The sequence below is a fragment of the Pteropus alecto genome, unplaced genomic scaffold, assembly GCF_000325575.1.
Source record: "Pteropus alecto unplaced genomic scaffold, ASM32557v1 scaffold17, whole genome shotgun sequence".
NCBI classification, from domain to species: Eukaryota; Metazoa; Chordata; class Mammalia; order Chiroptera; family Pteropodidae; genus Pteropus; species Pteropus alecto.
Window position 1 is genome coordinate 2,967,859 of NW_006440645.1, and position 11,012 is coordinate 2,978,870.

The following is an 11,012-nucleotide window of genomic DNA, read 5'->3' on the forward strand; positions in this document are numbered from 1 at the left end:
ACGCTCGTCTTAACTCAGTGTCTTCGCAGTCCCTTGTCAGTCCTCTTCTGCACTGACTCTGGGTACTTACTTTGGCCAAGGGGACGTTAGCAAATGCGAAACAAGCAGAGGCTTGAAAAACATCTCCTGCCACTGGGAGCTCTTCCTCCACCATAGGAAGAAGCCTGGGCCATCTTGTTTTAAGACACAGGGACCAGCCGAGAGCCAGCACCAACTGACAGACACACAAGGCAGCTCCAGTCGACCTGCCAGCTGCCTGCAGGTGCACAAGAGACCGCGTTGAGACCAGAACTGCCCAAAGACGCTTCCGCCAAAGTGTTGATGTGAACCATGAGCAACTAAATGGTCGTCTGAGCCACAATAAGGGAATGATTTTTCTTACATCAATATAAAAATTTATAGTACAATACAAAAATATATAATGTAATATGGTAGGAATGGAAAGAGAAGTATATTGCGCGAGGGAGATTTTCTCAAATACGGATATATGGAATCAAGGAAAAGAAAAACTCAGGTGGATGAGCTGGGACAGTGGACGGTGCAGTGTTCCAACCTACAGCAAATGATCTAAAGCGGCTGTCTTAGTTTAAGGTGCCTCGTGTTCACTCTTCCGCCAGAAAATTAATTTATTTCTGGACAGGACCACACTTAATCCAGATTCAAATATTTTGGAAAAATATTTCCCAGTGGGCTATTCCAGGAGATAAAGGAAAGGAAGGGTCAAGTGTGATTATGGAGACGCTAATCTTCAGTGACTCAGAAAACTGTCGACAGATGGCCGGGTGGACCCAGGACAGCAGGGGTCTGGCATCTTCCTGCAGGCAGGTGTGCCTTTTTGTAAATCACCGTCACGCTCACCGGCTTGGATTCAAGAAGTCTCTTTGTTGTCACTGCTGAAATGAAAACAGTTGGCCTAGTATAAGCATATGCTTGGATACTAGGCTCATCTTAATTTGTTACAAAATGGATTTTCGTAAAAATTTCCTCAAAGCAGTGAGGTATGTGTCATAACCAAGAAATGTCAAAAATATGAAGGGACTCATGCTCCACATCCCGAGGTTCTGAATCACAACTCTTCCTTATAATTGCAGCCAATTAGCTGTCCTGAGCTAGGCTCAAGTAACACTGGCTCCAGTCCCAAGGAATTTCTACTAGCCTTGTTGTTTATTTACACATTTATTTTACATTTATTATCTTACTGAATCTTTACAACAATCCCAAGATTTAGACATTACTTTTATTGACATTTTAGAGGTGAAGAAACTGAGAATGAGTTAGAATAATTGGCCAAAGATAAAACAACTGATAACATTGAGCAGAAAATTAGAGGTGAGGGAATAAACACACACACACACACACACACACACACACACACACACATACACATACACAGCTAAATCTGCTCAAAATTGTATTGCAAATAGGAAGTTACAGCTCATAAAATATTTTCTTTTTAGATGGGTTTGGAAACACTATGTTGGAACCCTGTAAATCTGGCATATACATATAGCAAAATAACCCCAGTTCTTCATTAAAATAGAAAATTTCTTGTCTGGTGAGATTGATCACTTCACGTAAAGGAAAATCACAAACATGAAATAAAATGAGCTGTATCATTAATCAACCTCCCTAACCTCATCTCTAAAACCACTCTTTCAAGATTTAGTTCTTATTCAGAGCATGTATATTATGTAGGTCAGAAATCAATGCAGTGGTATGCTTTACTCAGTGAATATAAATTCCATTTTGCTTTAAATGTATTATTAAATTCCATGAGTAGATAAATCATTGATTTCTTATGCCAAATTCTGATTGACCTGAGTTTTTAAGGGGCTTTATCATACCACCGGGACCAACAAAACAAATACAAATCTTATAATCATGTCATGTCGCAATGCTAAGGTGTTTCATTAGTATAGAAGTTTATGCAAGTTTATGCAAGGGACAGTGCTGTGCATTGAGTGCTTCCTGCAGGTCTGCTTCCTGCAGGATGCAGCCTCATCCTCAAATACATCTTTTTCATCAAAAAAAAACTTCTACAACTCACAGATTGCAAGAACCTGGTCAATTTATAATCCTTTATTTTTTTATTTTTTATGCCTACAGCACCTGGTCTTCCCAGGTGGTCTACCATCCAAGTACTAACCAAGCCCAACCCTACTTAGCTTCCGAGATCAGACGGGATCAGGCTTGTTCAGGGTAGCATGGCCGTAGACAAAATGTAGTTTTCTTAAAGGATTTGTGGCATGCAAAATGTAACAGCTTTAGCAAGAGAAGAAGATAGACTTCAAAGCAGGCACACGGGTTGGCCCTCAGCACCTTCCCTCTTCCAGAGTCATGATTCATAGTATAGCTTTATTTCTTTGCAATTTTGAATTACATGCTCAGTTTCAGTAAAATCAGAATAAACTGGCTATAAAAGACATTTTTTAAACTGCTATTTAGTGAGTATTTTCTTTGTGTCAGGCATTATGTTTCCTGAGATTTTCATTATTGAATTTTGTTGAGAAAAATAAAACCAAAGAGTCTAGGAAACGAGACTGAAAATTTTAGAAATTTCAAGTTCCATTCCCAGCCCTTCCAGTGAATAGGGTGTTTGCAATAGCAAAAAATGGAAATGTGACTATTTCTTCCCCACATGAGTTAGTGTTACTTGATATATGAAGAACCAGGAAAATGTGATTATTTCTCAAGAGTTGAGGTCAAACCTGAGAAGATTCAGATGCTCTAATTAGTAGACAAAAATGTGCCTATAATAAACTAACATATAAGTAGGGAAATAAAATGTATTAAAAATAGAAATTATAGATCTTAAAAATATCGGAAGGAAAAAAATTATGGGATGGGCTAAATTGCATAATGCAGTTGACAAAAGAAAGGGTCTCTGATTTTGAAAATAGAGCAATAGAAATTATCCACTCTGAAGAAAGGGGAAAAAGATTGAAAAAAATTAACAGAAACTGTGGGATCTGTAAACATTGAAGAGTCAAACACACTGTAACTTGTATCTCACAAGAGGGTAAAATGGGGAAGGAAAAAACATTTGAGGTAATAATGACTAAAATTTCCCAAACTAGATGGAAAGAAGTAAATTTACAGATTTAGGAAGCTCAGAAAATGCCCAACAGGATAGATTTAAAGAAAACCGTGCTTTGACACTTCATAGCCAAACTACTGAAAACCAGAAATAAAGAGAAAATCTTAAATGCTCAAAGTAAATTGACAAATCACATAAAGGGTTACTGTTCCAATGATCACAGACTACTCATCAGAAATCATAGAGACAAAAGACCATGGAACATTTTTGAAGTTCTGAAAGGAAAAAATTTGCAAATAAAATTCTGTCTCCAGCAAAAATATCTTTCAACAGAGAAGGCAAAATACAGACAAGTAAAAGAAACCGAGACAATCTGTTGTCACCAGACTACATAAGAAATGCTAAGGAAAATTTCTTCAGGATGAAATCAAACAGTACTAGAGGGAAACTTGGATCTTCAGGAATGAATAAAGAGCCTTAGAATGTTTATTTTATGTAAACTATATGTAAATAAAGTTGATTTTTAAAAATTCCAAGGTGATTCTCCATGCAGAATCATGACTGTAACCCACTGCCACAATTGAAATCAAGGCAGGTGGAGGTAAGGTAAGAGGTGCTTTGCTCAAGGGAGTGCTCTAGACTCATCTCTTCGAGCAGTTCGTCTGCACTTGGAAACATGTCACAGCAGCTGCATGGCTTTTGCTATTGGCCAGGAAATAACTGTCTTAAACTAACTCTTTTCTCCACCTACAAATACTACTTTGTGTGATCTAGAGCTACCATAAAGTATGACTGAACAACTGTCATAAAAAACACCCAGAATATCTTGTGCATCGTTGTAAATATCTTGGCTGCTGCACTACCATCTCAGAAATCAAATTATGCACAAGTAGCTGAGGCTAATAGTTTGATTTTACCCCCAACAGTATAAACAAAATAAGGTAGATGTATGCCGATCTCTTCTAAGTGTCATCCCTCAGCTCAGTTTAGCCCTGACATTCTTCAGAATAAAAGACCTTTCAACACTCCTCCGCCTTTGACAGAACAACTAAATGCAGTACTTGACCCTCGTGGGGCTCCTGTACTGGAAAGGGGACATTTTGGAGTCAACTGACAGATTGAGACCATGAATAATAGATTAATGCATTACACCAATGTTAAATTGACTAAAGACCTGGTCAATTTATAATCCTTTATTTTTTTATTTTTTATGCCTACAGCACCTGGTCTTCCCAGGTGGTCTACCATCCAAGTACTAACCAAGCCCAACCCTACTTAGCTTCCGAGATCAGACGGGATCAGGCTTGTTCAGGGTAGCATGGCCGTAGACAAAATGTAGTTTTCTTAAAGGATTTGTGGCATGCAAAATGTAACAGCTTTAGCAAGAGAAGAAGATAGACTTCAAAGCAGGCACACGGGTTGGCCCTCAGCACCTTCCCTCTTCCAGAGTCATGATTCATAGTATAGCTTTATTTCTTTGCAATTTTGAATTACATGCTCAGTTTCAGTAAAATCAGAATAAACTGGCTATAAAAGACATTTTTTAAACTGCTATTTAGTGAGTATTTTCTTTGTGTCAGGCATTATGTTTCCTGAGATTTTCATTATTGAATTTTGTTGAGAAAAATAAAACCAAAGAGTCTAGGAAACGAGACTGAAAATTTTAGAAATTTCAAGTTCCATTCCCAGCCCTTCCAGTGAATAGGGTGTTTGCAATAGCAAAAAATGGAAATGTGACTATTTCTTCCCCACATGAGTTAGTGTTACTTGATATATGAAGAACCAGGAAAATGTGATTATTTCTCAAGAGTTGAGGTCAAACCTGAGAAGATTCAGATGCTCTAATTAGTAGACAAAAATGTGCCTATAATAAACTAACATATAAGTAGGGAAATAAAATGTATTAAAAATAGAAATTATAGATCTTAAAAATATCGGAAGGAAAAAAATTATGGGATGGGCTAAATTGCATAATGCAGTTGACAAAAGAAAGGGTCTCTGATTTTGAAAATAGAGCAATAGAAATTATCCACTCTGAAGAAAGGGGAAAAAGATTGAAAAAAATTAACAGAAACTGTGGGATCTGTAAACATTGAAGAGTCAAACACACTGTAACTTGTATCTCACAAGAGGGTAAAATGGGGAAGGAAAAAACATTTGAGGTAATAATGACTAAAATTTCCCAAACTAGATGGAAAGAAGTAAATTTACAGATTTAGGAAGCTCAGAAAATGCCCAACAGGATAGATTTAAAGAAAACCGTGCTTTGACACTTCATAGCCAAACTACTGAAAACCAGAAATAAAGAGAAAATCTTAAATGCTCAAAGTAAATTGACAAATCACATAAAGGGTTACTGTTCCAATGATCACAGACTACTCATCAGAAATCATAGAGACAAAAGACCATGGAACATTTTTGAAGTTCTGAAAGGAAAAAATTTGCAAATAAAATTCTGTCTCCAGCAAAAATATCTTTCAACAGAGAAGGCAAAATACAGACAAGTAAAAGAAACCGAGACAATCTGTTGTCACCAGACTACATAAGAAATGCTAAGGAAAATTTCTTCAGGATGAAATCAAACAGTACTAGAGGGAAACTTGGATCTTCAGGAATGAATAAAGAGCCTTAGAATGTTTATTTTATGTAAACTATATGTAAATAAAGTTGATTTTTAAAAATTCCAAGGTGATTCTCCATGCAGAATCATGACTGTAACCCACTGCCACAATTGAAATCAAGGCAGGTGGAGGTAAGGTAAGAGGTGCTTTGCTCAAGGGAGTGCTCTAGACTCATCTCTTCGAGCAGTTCGTCTGCACTTGGAAACATGTCACAGCAGCTGCATGGCTTTTGCTATTGGCCAGGAAATAACTGTCTTAAACTAACTCTTTTCTCCACCTACAAATACTACTTTGTGTGATCTAGAGCTACCATAAAGTATGACTGAACAACTGTCATAAAAAACACCCAGAATATCTTGTGCATCGTTGTAAATATCTTGGCTGCTGCACTACCATCTCAGAAATCAAATTATGCACAAGTAGCTGAGGCTAATAGTTTGATTTTACCCCCAACAGTATAAACAAAATAAGGTAGATGTATGCCGATCTCTTCTAAGTGTCATCCCTCAGCTCAGTTTAGCCCTGACATTCTTCAGAATAAAAGACCTTTCAACACTCCTCCGCCTTTGACAGAACAACTAAATGCAGTACTTGACCCTCGTGGGGCTCCTGTACTGGAAAGGGGACATTTTGGAGTCAACTGACAGATTGAGACCATGAATAATAGATTAATGCATTACACCAATGTTAAATTGACTAAAGGTGATAACTGTATGGTGGTTACATAAGAATATTCTTAGGAACTATCTAGGTATTTAAGGATAAAAGGCCATGGTGTATGTATAACCCTTAAAAATCGGTACATATATACATTCACACATATATACATACATACATACATACATGCAAACATATATATATATATATATAGAGAGAGAGAGAGAGAGAGAGAGAGACAGAGACAGAAAGAAAAATGCTAAAACATGGAGTAAATGTTAAAACATTACTAAACAGCTGAATCTAGTTAAAGGATAATGAGGTATTCTTTGTACTATTTTTATTTTTGCAACTTTTCCGTAAGGTTATAATTATTCCAAATAAAACATTATAGGAAGAAAAACTGGAAACAACCCAAACCACTCTATGTAAGTAGCAACAATTAGGGGGAAAAAAATGTTTAATTCTAGTAGGAAATATCTCCTGGTGACAATCACTAGCCTTTAAGGCATAGGTTATTTAAAAATTATTTTTCCATACTGTTTTCCCTTAGATTCTAGCTAAAAGAAAAAAAAAATGTTAGCCTACAGACTGAACCCAGCTTAAAAATCAGTCAGCCAGTCAATCAATCAATTCCCTGACCAGTGGCCAGGAGGTATGATATGTAAGCGATGGACACATTCCCAGTCATCTCTGGAGAGCCAGCTTTGAAGGTGATGAGCTTTATCGGCAGTGAAATGTATGGGGGTCGTATGCTTTGTTTTTAAGAAGTTGTTGTGTCGTTTCTAGTGGCTGCACCTTTTCACTTTATCGCCAGCCCCGTATGAGTGACTCAGTTTCCCCACAGACACACCAGCGTTTTTGCTGTCGTGTTTAGAGTAGCCATTCTGACAGCTGTGGTGATACCTTGTTGTGGATTTAAATGGTCGATGATGCCGAACATCTCTTCATGTTCTTATTTGCCACCTGTCCATCTTCTTCAGTGTTATGGAACCTGCAGCAGTCTGCATTTTAGGTACTGACAGTGTTCCCTCTCCACTAGAAATCTCTCCTTTTACAGGTGAGGCTGCTGCACAAGTAGTTGAGATACTTGGAAAGCAAGCAGTCTTGGTGTAACAGGAAATGCTGACATCCAGCTGCCTCAGCCTCCTGCAGAGAGGCCCCCCAACTTCTTCTCACAGGGATAGTCTCTCCTTTGATAATTGTGGGGTACTAAAACCTGATCCCATAACAATTTTGTGGTCTCCCTTATAGGCTCCCGTAAATAGTTACTTGAATATCCATCTTTTACTCCCCACCAGACCCTTAAGGACCTCACAGGTGTTGGCACAGTGGAGGAAATTAAATTTTTTTATTGAACAATCCAGGCCCAACTGTCACAAAACCTGGATGAGAAGGGGAGAGACAGAAATTAAAGAGTCTCACCAATAACCATGCAATGCCAGACTCTGGCTAGTACCTCAAAGAAATGAGAAGTTAAAAGAGGACGTGCCACCCGACTTCGACGGTGGAGAGGGCAGGCAAGGAAGTCTTCTTCGAAGAACTCATCTGAAATGAGCTTTAAAGGATAATATGGAGGGAGAGAGATGATAGCTAGGTAGATAGGTAGGTAGGTTGGTAGGTAGGTAGACAGGAAAGAGAGAGAGAGAGAGGGTGGAGAGAAGGGAGGTATGGAAGGAAGGAGGGAGGGAGGGAGGAAGGAAATAGTGTGTCTCAGGAGGGGATGTTTCATGTTCATGTCGATTGGCTGGAATCTGTGTAGATGAATTCAGAGACATGAGAGAGCTTACGGGGTTGGAGACACTAGCAGAAGGTACAGAAAGTGACATAAACCTGAGAAGGCAGAGGCCAGAGCACAGGTCCTTCCCGTCCTCTTACACCCTGTTAGGGCTCCCCTTAAAACCCGGGACTTGTGACCATTGTGAAAGGGCAGTGCTAGTCTGGACACACATGGCCGAATTCAGAAGCATGCAGGCTCGGTGGACAGCACTTCTGGCCTCCAGCAAGCACCTGCCAGACTCTGTTTAAGGTCAGAAATGGAGGCAGACTTCTGTCTGGATCTTCCCCGATTCCCAGGTTGTCTCCTGTTCTCTGCCTCTCCCTTTTAGGCAGGTTGGAGGCAGGAAAACTCCCCTTCTAGAATCAAGTGGCCTGTAATCACTTGGGGGAGCTTCTCAGGTCCACCTCACCCAGAGGTTCTGTTTCATCAGACCTAGAAAACCTATAGTCCTAAAAAGCTTTGTGAGTGATTCTTATGTGCATCCAGGATTGCGAGTGGCTGTTTTTTAGGTGTCCACTGAGAAAGAGTGGAGTTCTGGTACCATCTTCCTCTTGTAGTGAAGCAAAGGAGACAGAGTTTCTTTTAGAAAGATCAGGAACCTTTCCATAGTCATGCGACGGTTACCTTTACATGAACTAGCCAAAGCTTAATTTCTTCCCAAATGCCATCGTCATTTCTTTTAATTTCATGAAAGCTCTAAATGGGATAACAGGGACAGTACCTGTTTTCATTTATTTTATTGACGTTTACAATTAACGGAACTTTTCACCTAAATATCAAATAGGAGAGAGACTATCAGGTGATCCTATGAGAATAATATCAAGTTTAAGCACATCACAAAGGCATTTTTCTCCTTACATTTTAAAATCTTTCATTAAATGTCTGTATTGGAAAACAGATTGTGTCCTGCCTAGAGCATGAGCTCTGGAGTCCTGTTACTTAGTGTCAAACCCCTCTTTGTCATTCGCCAAGCCCCAGTGTCCTCACTTGTGAAATAGAGATGATGGCAAAAGTACCTGCCTCTCAGGGTTGGTGTTAGAATTAAATGAGAGAATACTACAGGACACTTAGTATGGTGCCCGACACAGTAATCCCTCAGGTAACGTGTGCTTGTAGGGTCAGTGAGATTTCATTCAGAAATAGCAAGCAATGTCATGGGAATCATTCCATGATCAAAGAGAGGGGCGGGAGCAGGTGGTGACATCCCCCGAGGAACTGCGGGGTGCCACGCTCTTTGCAGGGTAGCTCACGTGCATCTCATTTCCTGGCAGCAGACTGTGAGGGAAGAATCATTATGTCCATTTTTTGCAGACTGAGAAACTGAGGCTCAGTAAAGCACCTAAGAGCCACAAACCTAATAAATTCATAGAGTCAAGTTTGTCTAACTTCAAAGCCGTGTTTGTAGTGTTTCTACAACTAATCAATGTTTCTTCTCTGGAAGAGGGAAGAAAATATATTTTAAGCCACATTGCATTTAGGTTGGCTCCAAAATTATTTAATTGGCCTGTATCTGAGTGTTTTCATCAACGTTTGCATTTGGTGGTCATGCCTCACTCAGTCTCTCGTCCCGCAGTGGCTGGATGTGGAACCCTTACCCGCTGCAGGTAGCATGCACCAACTCTCAGACAGGAAGCCCTCGTCAGCTCCCACAGAGGACAGTGGACTCCTGTGGCTTCAAGGAGCCAGAGCTTGGGGTTTAGGCTGGGAGTAGCAGTCAGAATGGTACAGTGCTCTAGTTGGTGGTCTACCTCCTGATGTCCCGGCCTTCACATCTCTATGGCAGATACCAGCCTGTGGTTCCCCATCCTGGGTCCCTGCCCTGTGAGTAATTTCTCTCCTGATTCTGGCACTCTGGACCTTTCACTAGTTGATTTTTACCTTGGCAGAGAGGGCAAAGAGGGATGCTCTGGCCTTGGTGGAGAGAGCTCACTGCACTGTCCTCTGCTGCCCTCTGCTGACCGTACCAGGAGATTACCTTTAAGCTTTCAGGCTCTTGGCCCGAAGCAGACAGATCCTTAGAGAATGAGTGAAGCCCGGCACACAAAATGTGAGGGTGCACCGGAAAACTAAGTAAATAAGACAAATAATATTTTAATGAAATATTTTTAAAGTCAAATTTCGAAAAATGTATCAAATAACGTTTCAAATTTCTGTGTCCACTGAGCAAGAAGGGCCCACCAACAGTTGTGCTTGCACGTGTTTAATATGTGTGTTTATTTCTTTGTTCTGTTTTGTGTTGTTTGGGTGACGCTTGTGGGATCGCCCCACATATGTTGCCTGCTTTCAGACAGCGACATTCGAAGCATTATTGCCATCTTAGAAAGTTTAAACATTCTGGTTTCTTCATTTTCTCGTGTCTAGTGTCTCATACTTTTGGCACTTGAGTGAAAGATTGTGGTCAGTTTGGAAAAAACTCCCAGTTCCTCCATGTGTCTCCTCTCTGAAAACCTGAGGAATGGGTAATCACTTAGCACTGTGTTTTAACTTAATCATGCACAACATTTAGTTTGTTCTGATGGTGATAATTGTCATCACTCTTCCATAGACTTTTTCATTCCTTTTTTCTTTTATTTTCTTTTTTCATTTTTATTTTCCATTGGCTTTTTACTCTTGCATAGGCAGATTGCATGCACCCTGTAGTTGACCAGTCAAGATTTAAAAAACAAATTAAAATACTAGGATTACATAAGGGCCAGTGAGTCAGGAAAACTGTTACCGAGAAGGGACAGGAAGAAAGGAGGTTCCAGATATCACCGATTAAAACAGTCAGAAGTTTGTATTCCAGATGGCTGCGCCATCGGAAAGTTAGAACATAGCACAGCACACATGAAAATACCCCAGAAAACCTAACCTCCGGGCAGACGCTTCTCCGTGCTCCTTCCTGTCTCAGTAGGATCTGACCATCAGATCAGTGCGG

At 39.8% G+C, this 11,012-nt stretch overlaps 2 non-coding genes across 2 annotated transcripts; both read right to left on the bottom strand.

The window, feature by feature from the left end:
- Positions 1–2,097: 2,097 nt before the first annotated feature.
- On the bottom strand, positions 2,098–2,216 carry LOC112484652. Its single transcript, XR_003048102.1, has one exon. It is a non-coding gene; the product is annotated as a 5S ribosomal RNA (ribosomal RNA).
- A 2,032-nt stretch (positions 2,217–4,248) lies between these two features.
- On the bottom strand, positions 4,249–4,367 carry LOC112484653. The gene has a single exon (XR_003048103.1). It is a non-coding gene; the product is annotated as a 5S ribosomal RNA (ribosomal RNA).
- Positions 4,368–11,012: the final 6,645 nt, after the last annotated feature.